General features: G+C 36.8%; 1 protein-coding gene across 17 annotated transcripts in view; it reads right to left on the bottom strand.

Moving 5' to 3' along the window:
- ptprf (protein tyrosine phosphatase receptor type F) overlaps window positions 1–12,051 on the bottom strand; it is a 565,520-nt gene that overhangs the window by 126,657 nt on the left and 426,812 nt on the right. The gene's annotated exons all lie outside the window — the stretch shown is intronic.

Here is a 12,051-nt window from a genome sequence, read left to right as displayed (position 1 = left end):
AGATTTCCAATAACTTAAACTTGAATAGCCAATAGGCACTGATGACAAAGATTACAATTCTTACATCCCTTCACTTACAGCGTGGATGTTGTGAGAATGTATTTAATAACAAATAACACCACCCACTAATAATAATAAATAAAAAGAAGCAGCACTGCATTACAGGGATGGAAGCAGCGGGGAGCCAAAGGACGCAGTGGGGAGCAGAAAGCAGGAGGAAGTAGCGGGGAGTGGGCCATAGTATGAGGATGCGGGGGGGGGACTTTAGTTCAGCCCCCCAACAGGCTGAGGGACCATTAACTGGCCCCTGCTTAAAAAGTTTGAGGATCCCTGACCAAGGATGATCCAAGGTGGATATTAGGATGGACTGATGGGAAGGCTCCTAGACTTCCCACTAGAAGCTGGACCCACTGGGAGATTTTCTGGTGGGCCAGCCTTTCACTGTGTGAGAGACTTAAGTTGCATCACCATTAACATATGCAGGGGTCCATTAAAATCACCACTGAGATCAGAAAGAAAATAAATGCAAACAAATGCAAATTTATGCCTAATCACTTATAGAATAGTCTGAATATCTTATTAAAAAACACATTACAATTCTAAATTATTATTGTGTTGCTCTGCACTGAATGTATAACAGAAGCAAAAATCTAATAAAATAATTAAATTGCTATTTTTCATATTCATTTGTATTCAAATTTTAGATTCATCTTCAGGCACATATGCAAACTATTAGACACACGTCTCTGTTGGGTCTGTATCATTACATTAGTGTTTAAGCTGCAGTTCCCTCCACATCTTTTTAATAAAACACAACTTTTCATTTTACAGCTGCTCTGTCATAGGACAGCTACACATGCATAATACTGCAAACCAGTATGCTTAAGGTCCCTATGGGGAAACAAGGAAAGAAAGGGGCTAACATTACTTAAGATTAACCAGCTAAAAGAATCCCCACAGCTAACTAATTAGCCCAGCCCAAATTAGCAATGTGAGATTACTTGCAAAATTGCAGAACTGAAAATGTTTCTTTTGGGAGGTCTAAAGATCTGAAGAATCTACTCTCACTGACCCTGATGATGTTTTTTCATTTGGATAAACGGATAGTTCAGATCGTGACTTAAATTTAAAGGGAATCTGCCAAGGGAAATATTTTCTTTTAAATCAGTTGATCGTTCTCCTCAATTAGAATCCTGCACTGAAATACCTGTTTTTAAAGAGCAAATAGATTTTTTTTTTTTATATATACATATATATCATTTGACATGAGGCAAGCCACTTCCTTACATTGTGACTTTCACTGCTCTGATCAGCTTTTGTTTCTCTTTAGGGCTATGATGACACACAGGAGACTTGACACTTGTGGGAAATCTGAGCTACTTGCAGGAGACAAATCTTCTACTAATGTCTTTCCTATTAATTACATTTCAATCGCCACATGTAAAACACTCCACATGCAGTAATACAAATGTAAGCAAAGGGGAAGGCATATTCAGGATATTTGTTGCCTATAGGTAAAGGTGGCCATACACGCACCGATAATATCGTACAAAACCTCGTTTCGTACGATATTCGGTGCGTGTATGGTATGTCGGCGAGTCGACCGATATCGCAGGAACCTGCCGATATCGGCCGACTCGCCGATCGGACCAGTTGGAAAATTTTGATCGGGCGCCATAGAAGGCGCCTGATCAAAATCTCCCTTCAGAGCTGAATCGGCAGAAGGAGGTAGAAATCCTATTGTTTCTACCTCCTTACCTGCCGATTCAGCCCTGAATGGTGTGTGGCACATCTGACGATGTTTCATCGTCAGATCGCCACGTGTATGGCCACCTTAAGGCAGATTTCCAGTAAGCAAGCAGATTTGGCTGTTGGAGTGATGGCAATCCCCTTCCACCCTAGAAGTCTATCAACAGAAAACCCTTGATAGTTAAAAGAAGAAACAAGCAGAGCCCACCAGATTCATAGCGATCCATCAATTTTAGCCTTCAGCACACAATAATGATATGACTGCCTACACCTCATTACTAGAACTCAAAAAATATATTTATTGGCTTGATAAAAACATTTTAACGGTAGAATGCATTTTCTGCAATACACACAATGTAATGTAGTATTAAACATCCTAACATTCCCCACAGTTTACCTTTAAGAATTTTGTTTTCTTTCTTTCTGTTTTGACTTCAGCACTCATTTTACCCTACAACAGCTTAATCAGTTTTAATGATCAATAATTGTGCTTAACTGTCTCCTGATGCTGTACTCGTTGGTAATCTTTCATTATATCCCATCAGCGCCTGCATCTGACACCCAGGTGCATTTGCCACCTGCATGTTTATTAGTGTCTTAGATGTTAGCAAACCTTTCACCGGGGAATAAAAAGAAGGACAACTTCCTTTAATTGCCACCATATAAAACATTTAAACATCAACAAAAATGTTTACAACATGCTTCGTGAAAAGAAAAGTGTGCTGGCAGAGCTTCCATTGTCTGAATTTTGCCATCACATTAGGGAGCTAATCAAACAGATATCCAGCAAGGGCCGGTAAAATGTCAGACCAGTCATTAAAATTCTGTACATCTTAATTCCACCACCTTGCCGACCTCCAAAGCAAGATTGCAAGGCTTAGGAAATGTTAGAAGGTCAAACCTTGCACTAGTGTCATTTAACAACCATATAAACATTAGCACACAAATAGCCTTTTTGAGATTTCAAAAGAACACTGTATCAGCTTCAGCACAATATTTAACTAAATGTAATACAATGCAATTGTTTCCAGTGCTTTAAATAACGGTACCACTTAGCATACAAAAAAAAAATTCAAAGCTGTTTAAAACTCTGCTGCACCTTTCAAAGGTTTCTTTTTCTCTATTTACAATCTATTACACACCACCACTATCTTCATAAAAACTACTTTATCGACCAAATGTTATAAAACAGCTAATTTTCACTGTGAAATTTGCTACATTTATTTTCTCAGTTACGAAAAGATCACAGATAAATGCTACTAGACTCTCTAAAGGTGTGAAAATGGTATGACACACACAGTTTCCCCATGAACATCACCAACTATACAAACCACCAAACAAAGCAACTATTAAATAAAAGACCATTCCAAATGTGGCCCATCACCCCTTCCCACCTGATATACAAACCCATCAAAATGTATGCAAATTCTTTTGACAATTTGAAAAATATGCCCCTAAGACTTGGAATTGGCATCTGACAACAGTCTTCGCTACATGACAAGGCTTGTACAAGTGTAAAAGGAAAAGGACATAAGGGTACAACATTGGAGGTGATGTCTCCATAAAGAACCTTTGGTAGCAATTACAGCTGCAAGTACAGACATGGATAGTTGAATAACTACATAATTACAGTATATGTATACTATGCCGATTTAACTGGCCCAGCATGCAGAAGACTTTATGTTTTAAGTCTCTTTCTTGTTTGGTTTACATAGACTTTTCTGACATCCCTACTTATATTATGTGCTAAATTATCTCTTTGGTGGGTCCACAACTGCCTCAAGAATTTTGATGCAGTACTATCTTTAAGCAGGTGATTACTTAATTTTATACTTCTTCCTGGGAAATAGGCTCAGCTGTTAATAAAAGAAAATGTATCAGGTAACTATGTTTCTGCTTTGCTTACAAATGATTATTCTGCTTTATACCCTTGATGGTCAAGAAGTACTATAACACTAAATGATAATTCACCCTAGACACAGGGAGCTTCTGGCCCTGAACCAAGTGCCACCCCAATTCATTTATCTTTTATTATCATAAGCTAGTGCAAGACGGGGGAAGATTACCTATGTATGGGGCACACCTACACATGTAGAGTGTGTTGCCTACATTTTTTTTTATTTATTTTTTTTGCCATTCTGGGTAAATTGCTGCCTAAAGCAAGGACCTAGGCTTGATGTATTCCAACAGCCTAACCAAAAGAGGTCTATAATGTCTGTGCACACATCAATATCAAAACAGGTGAGCATGTACAGACAGTGGACAGCACAATTAAACTTAATTAGCAGGCCGGCAGCTACAGCCAAATAATTTGTTATATAAGTCTTCAATGGGACTCGCATATTTGACGTTTCAAGTTGGCAAAATGCTTAAAGATCCACTCATTTGGTAATGAGCAGATTGTTCCCCTAATATGACTACCCACTTGTTGGGTCAAATAGGGTTGATCTGATGGACAATCAGATCATAATCTGATCATACAGCCTATGGGACCCACTGGTAAGAACTGCATCAATGTATGGACGTGACCTCTATACATGGGCCAATAACTGCCTTCTCAGTCTGGAGTCACCAGTTTTTATCATCCAGTGTATGGCCAGCTGAAGCATTAGGTGGGACCACTGTGCATTCTATTCTGGGCTGCCAAAAAACAAAAAAGATTTTGTCTTCTGGCACAAAGGAAAAAGCATAAGAAAAACTATGACTGCTGTTAGGGACATAGCCTAAGGCTTTAAGACAATTATGTAAAATGATAACACTGGCAGACACCTGTTTTTTTGTTTAAAAAAAAAAAAAGCAGAGAAAAAATGGTTAAGCGCCAACTGCACCTACAGCATATTTGCAACATGTAAGAACAGTTTCCTCCCAAAACTAGATTATCAGGTTTGAGAATTAATTCATTGCAAAGCTTTAAGAAACAACCTCATTCACCTCAGGGTCAAAAGGTCCTGCAGTAATTCAAGGTTAATGGAAGGTCCACATGGAAATTTTATAAAAAAAAAATAAAAAAATAAAAAAAATGGGAAGGCATAGGCTTGATGCTTATGTGTGTGGTTGGAAGAGTTTCTTCAGTTATCCTTAGGTTTCATAATTGGATTTTCAAAATATACAATTTTAAAAATAATTTTTATCTCTAACTTAGGGGTTATTACTATAACATATTAGGTGAGGTAAATTGATTATTCAAGCGTAGCAGCGGATACTGGGTCTGTGCTTATCTGCAGGCCAAGAATTCAACCCATGTGGCATTAGCGTTAACATTGCAGACTATTAACAATGTACCATTATTCCTTTGGTATGGTTAACCTAAATCATATAGCGCGGTTCTGATTACAAAATAACAAAGACATAGAAGATTGTTACAACTTTAAAGGAATGCTGAAACAAGCAACAAAAAAAAAAAAAACTTAATATTTATTCTTGACAAAATTGTAAAAGATTTTGTAGACAAGTGTAAAAAAAAAATAGTGAGTAGCTTAATTTAGTTGAGAGTCAATTTTTTTGTTTGAATCCGTTATTATATTTTATAGTACTCCTTATTTGGATGCCCTTTTCCTTCTTAGCAGTAGTGCTAATATGCTGTATAGCGAAGATTCTTGCAAGCTGTAGATTTTTATGCTGTTTTAACTCCTGTATAAATAAGTGTTACAGAGATTAACAGACGGAAATCAGAAATCTAGCATTAAGAATAACAAAAAGAAAGAGCAGATAATGGGAAAAGGAGAGTAATTTAATAAAAGGATGTTAATGTTAAGGGAATAGTAATGGTCACTGAATGCAACCTGCCAGCCATATGGCCACAGCTTGACAAAGATAATCAGCCATGAAAGATATATTTTTATACAAAGAATAACGAAATGTCAGAGGCCTTGCGTCCCCCAAAAAGAGACCAACTGTTATATATTTATTTACCTATAAATCAAGTTCTCCAGTAAAAAGTCTTCTACTTTATGTAATAAAAGGCACATTTAGGTATAGTAACCCAGAGTTAGTATAGTATCCCATATCTTGCTTAAGGGCAGGCATACTAGAAATACTACTGTAAAAAAATAACATGGCATTATAAGGTATAATAATAATAATTAGGAAGTATTGTTATGATAATATTCTTTTAAAAAGGGAAAGAAAATATATACCTAATTATACAGGGAAATATTACATTTGTATATTTTTGAAAGGTAGTTGAATGTAAAGAAACTGGTAGAAAGCACCATGTTCAGTACAGTTTAGAAGGCCTGATTAGCAATAAAACAAATGGAGACGGTGAAATATTGCCCAAGCCAATTCATTTCCTGTAAGAGACAATTGGTAATGCCTGCCTAACTGCATTTAGAGCTTCAGAAACATGGGTGCGTTAGGGAGATAAGTTTAGTTCAGAGTTATTTAAAAAGGGTGTTTTAGTTTGTTTATACTACCTATCCACACCTGGTGAAGCATGAATAGCATTAAAAACAAGGGTGCAGCTTCTTTGTAAAGAAGTATAAGAAGCATTTAAGAATATGGAGAGAAAAGGGTGGTAATGTAAGGGTCCGCAACTTTGTCTATACAAGCCATTTTGTATCTACAATAAAATGGAGAGATTTTGATTACAAAGTACAGACAACTAATATGACTATGAAGATTTTCATTCATCCAGGTCATTGTATATCTAGTATAAATAAATCTAAAGCAACTGGACTTGTTAAGTAATCATTTCAATGATTACTTAAGTCCAGTTGCTTTAAATTTATTTATACTAGATATACAGACAACTAAGATTTGCAGCTAAAGTTGGTCATATATAGGCGCGGACAATTTGGCCTCATTAGTCTGAGTCAATTGCTTTTCTCATTGTGCATGGGGCCCACCATCTGGCCTGCCAGATATATGTCCCAAAATGAGGTCCTTGTCCATCAGGTCTGTGTAGGCCCCAAAGAATGATCCGATCTTTGGTATTAGGATTGACCTGATTTGGCACAGAATGAGGGTGGCCGAATTCGTCCTAGATCAATAACTTACTGTGTATGGTCATCTTAAGACTGTTTAAAAAAAAAAAAATCACAGTAAATCACCAGCACGATGCAATTTATCTACCTTCAGTATTTATCCATTAAATGACTCTATGAACTCATAGCAATGTGCTACACCAAGAAAGTCCTTACCATTCCTATGACCCTCAAAATTACTGGTGTAAATAGCCCTAAACACTTCAGTAATCACTTTCTTGTTATACAGCTGAACCGAGTGATGTGCGATGCTTACACAAGAGGAAAATTCAGTGTGAATATCCCATAACTGTATACAGTGCTGTTATAAGTTGTCATTCAACTGCTAACAACACAGCATCACACCCTCCACATAGTCACAGTGAAATGCCAGCTACCTACTCAAACTTCACTGTACTTTATATTATACATACTGTTGCTCTACAATGCTTTTACTCTTGCACACAGAATTTTCTCTCTATTATCCAAGGCTTCAGATAGTTAATCATGGGTCATTATACATTTTAAACGTGGCAAGTTGTTAAAAATATTTAAAAGTTCACATATTTAAGAGGGCTCCAAAACCTTACTGAAAGTTTCTCTGAAATGAGCCAGAATAAGCAAATCACAGTATATCCAACTGTTCTTTATATTTTGTCTGAATTTCACAGTCTACAAATTGTTGCACCTTTGATTGCACAGTATCTTCACTTCTTACTAACAAGTGTATTTCTACTGACTAACCATACCAATCATTCAGACGTTTTGAACAAGTCGGTCCAAAGAGGCATACTATTCTAAATATAGCATTATACTTCCTCTCTCTGGCCACTAGTGTACCACTGTTAATGCTGGACATAATCAGACTAACCACTTGAAAAGTCAGCTGCCCTTTAAGCTAATTCACAAGATGGTCCAGTATTATATTTTGGCTAACAGACCACCAGAAGTTGTCTCAATTAATGTTAGAGAATCAGGAGCAAGCACAGATGATTATAAAGTCTGCTGTTTGAAAGCACAGTTCTAGTAATGAGCAATCAGGCAAGCAAATATGGTCTTTTATTGATCCCCCTGTGACCCTCTGATCAGTTCTGCTGGTCTACAGGTCACACTTGATGTAGCAAAAGATCAGCGTGAAATTACAATTATCAAAATATGTTGACACATAAGCCTTCCAGTCACTGTGCAGAATAGCATCTACCCAAGTTTTAAGCAACTTTTACAAAAAAAATAAAAGGCAGGGTTTAAATAAAGCATAAGACCTAAAGGTCATGTAAAGTATCTTGAGTGTTAAACAAAAAATGTTATATTTGAACAAATAAATGTTGTATTCCATCTCTGCTCTGTTTCAGACTTGGACACTTTTTGTTTTTCTTTTGAGGGGAGATGAAAGAACATGTATTTTAAAAGTAGGTAATCTCCAGTGCGGGTAAGGGGAGGGGGAATCCTCTCCTTCTGCCTATCAAAAAGAAAAAAAAAAAAAAAAACCTAGAAATTAGATTCTCAAAGCACAATCTCCTCTTGAGCAGTTACTGAAATCTCACAAAAGAGAAGAAACGAATGACCTGAAGGAAAAACGTGTAAAACAATCAGAGTGAATCAGCTGAGTGGAGATTTAATGGAATTACGGTCACCGTGACAGATAAACTGACAGGTCACCCAGAAAATGTAATAATTTCTTCTCCACAGTACGCTGAGAAAGAAGCTACGCACTCTTGTTTGCAGATGGATTTTGGTATCTAACATTGGGGCTAGCACCAGCTGCTTTCATACCATTTGGATCCCAGGAGAGCATATATTTTTGTTTTGTTTTTTTCGAAAAAAAAGGCATGCTAGGGGGTTTTATTTCACAGCTGGTATCAGTTTCAGCTAAAAGCAGACTATTTTGGCTGTTAAAGCCCTTCTCCTGGACATTGCAAGTCTCTATAAGAATACATGATATAAAACAGCCAACAGTTTAACATAAATTAAGCCTTTTCATGAAAAATATATTTTTCTAATAGAATGTGCCATTGGATAATACTAAAACACTATAAGCACAGGTTCTTAAACTGTGTTTTTTTACTCTGTACATGGCAGTTTGATAAGGATTCTTTCATAGGTCACTTATTGGGATATAAAGTATTGGCTTGTGAAATCTTCATTTAGAACGTATATTCCACCTTTAATGAGTAAGCTTTTTCTTATTATTGATTAAATCTGTCACTGATTTACAGTGCAGTGCATAATTTAATTTAGTATCTCAAAATGACATGGAAAGTCCACAGATTCTTGAAGTAAAGCTACTATTGGCTACTTCTCTGTCCCATGATGCATAAAGTGAATTAAGAGCATTTGCCCTTATACCTTGCAGTTTGTGTTTCAGAAAAAAAAAAAAAAAACTTGGGTAAATTCCAGCGCACAGAGATTCTCACCACAAAAGAGCCTCTTGTCTTCTTCCCCTTCCTGTAATATGAATGGGTTTAGACTGTCCAAGAGGTTCAAGTTAAAGCAGTTTTAATTCAAGAGACATGTGAAACAAAACAAAGAATGAATGCAGTGGCAGAACCTCAATGATTTAAAATGATTATGCCGCAAAGACCCTTTTCAAGCAACTTATTTGACACAAGAAAAGTCACTGGGGGGATCAATTTATGAATCAAGGCACTAACATAAAAAAATTATTTTTTTTATAGTCATTTTACAGAAAAGATCATTTGAGATTATACATAAGGGTCACATATATTCTGAATAGGCATTCTAGAAATGTTTTTTGTGGCCAACACGTGGAATAAAATAGAATATTTTGCAAAATATAATTCCCAATAGGTTAGTAGGTCTAATATATATATATATATATATTATAGACAACAAGAGATCTTCTGCACTCACCCACCATCAACATATACAGGACAGTAAGACATTCTGTGCATTAAGCTACCAAGAAATGAACTTCACACTTTTGCTATAGTTTTTACAGGAGCAGTGGCCAACTCCATGTTGTAGCTCCCACCCTTCCCAGCTACATGATCGCTCAGGAGGAAGCCGGAAGTGGCGAAATGCGTCAGCGGTGAGAGAGGACGCAGAGGAGGAGCACTATACAGGGCAGGACTGCTGAACCCAGGAACGACACTGCAGGTCGGGAACAGGGAAAGAAAAAGGAGCAGCCACCTGATCCATACCAGTGACTCCTGACATGCGCATCCTATACTCTGTTTGTGAGTGTATTGGGAAGTTTTATTTTATTAAAGTATTTAAGTTTTTACACATATGGCTTTTTACACATATGCCTTTATCCCACAGTAAGTGCACATAAGGGGAAGGGAAACGGAAAGGTCGTGGAATTAACCTAAAGTTGCTTAAGTTGGAAATTTACCTATGTGAAGTGGTTCCTAATATTGCCTGAAACTAAGAGGTAGGAAAGCAGAGAGTTGTGAGCTACAAGCGAACCAATTGGATGCCATATAAACCCAAGGGGGTCTGTAAGGAGATTGGCAATCGGAAAGGGATATCACAACTGGGCACAAAAGGGTGATATAAGTAAAAGTCCTCACTGGTGTTAAAAAGCACATGAGAGTGCACATTGTGAAGTAATAACAGTATTACACTATATTTTTTTTTTACTCTTTTTTTTTTTTTTTTCTCTTTTTTCTTTTCCTCATAAGACCTCATTGCTAAGTCTAAAGCAGAAGAGGGCACTTTGGACTAATTTATTGATCTTCCCAGCTACAGTCAGGTGATCCCAGCCAATAAAAGGGCAACCATACGGGGGATTTTAACCTTGAAAGCAAGAAAGTTGCAGGTAAAACTTCCTTTGCTAAATGTGTATTGAAACAGTGGAATTCTTGGTGAATCGCAGTGTAGGACTGGCCAGAAGGGATGACTTTGACGTTGTTGGCCAGCTTGGAGTATGTTGCAGTGTGTGGATGGGCAGTCACTGTTTTGTTTAAAGGGGAGGGCATTTCTTAGTGGCTTAATGCACAGAATGTCTTAATGTCCTATATATGTTGATGGTGGGTGAGTGCAGAGGATCTCTCGTTGTTGTCTATATGTATTTTGTGATCACAACCTCATTGAACCCCGCCTAATGGTTTACAATTTAGTGGATGAGCACAACTTCCCTCTTTTTTGCTGTTTTTTTAATATGTATAATATAGTGAGGTTATATATCTATATATGCATGGTAAAAATATAACACATCATACAAAAAAGACCAGCAACACTGGGATTTCTACGAAAATCAAAAAAGTAAATTTAAATATGCATATACAGCAAACGTGACGTTTCAGTCCTCCCTGGGACCTTTCTCAAGGCAACCACACCCTACACCTTAACAAGTATATATAGCCAGTGATAACCATTAATTAGGAATATGACATCACCATATGAGCAAAGTGACTAGTGCAAATTGACAAACTTTTGTTTAAATATACAATAAGAGCCAGCAATCTGGAAGAGTGATTAAAATACCATCTAAGCATATACTATCATTTCAGTTTCACATATATTAATACTATCACAAAAGTGCACAGTGCAAAGTTTAAAACGTGTTATTAAACCATAAAATGGATAATTACATGTTTCATAGCAATCTCCTAACTCCTCTAGCTCAATATATGGGGGCCCCCATTTTTCTAAATCTAAAACTCAGCTATGTATTAATTTATACTCACAACTTGATGATTACAGAAACTACGTTGATACTTACCACACTGTACCATGTACCTATTAATGTATTCATAAACACATATAAACAACATATATATATATATATATATATATATATATATATATATATATATATATATATATATATATATATCTATATATCTATATATCTATATATCTATATATCACACACACGTATGGGATCAGTTATCCGGAATCCCGTTAGGGATTTTTGACAACTTCAACTGACATAGTTGCCACAGACATTTGGATTGAGTATGTTAATTGATCGTAAACTGATTGGTTTACTTTTGTATTTATGTATGCACTTCACTTCCTTTCACTATCCTGATGACGATCCTGCGGGGATCGAAACACATAGATGCGATATTTGAATAAACGGACTATTTATACATTTTTTGCCATGAGTGCTTTCTACATATGGGATATTATATATATATATATATATGTCAAGCTGTGTGTCCGCACTCTAAGGGCTCTGGGCACATGGGGAGATTAGTCGCCCGTGCAGCGTGTGCGACTTACATTTTCGCCGGTGGGATGGTAGTTCGGGGAGATTAGTCGCCCGTGACAAGGGAGATTTGTTGCAGGCGACTAATCTCCCCGTGTGCCAGAGCCCTAAACCAGTTGATAAAGTTGGAACGCACGGTGAATGAATAAATAGAAGAAT

The sequence above is a fragment of the Xenopus tropicalis genome, chromosome 4, assembly GCF_000004195.4.
Source record: "Xenopus tropicalis strain Nigerian chromosome 4, UCB_Xtro_10.0, whole genome shotgun sequence".
Taxonomy (NCBI): Eukaryota; Metazoa; Chordata; class Amphibia; order Anura; family Pipidae; genus Xenopus; species Xenopus tropicalis.
Note: the sequence above shows the minus strand (reverse complement) of the source record. Positions and strands in the feature narration are given on the sequence as shown.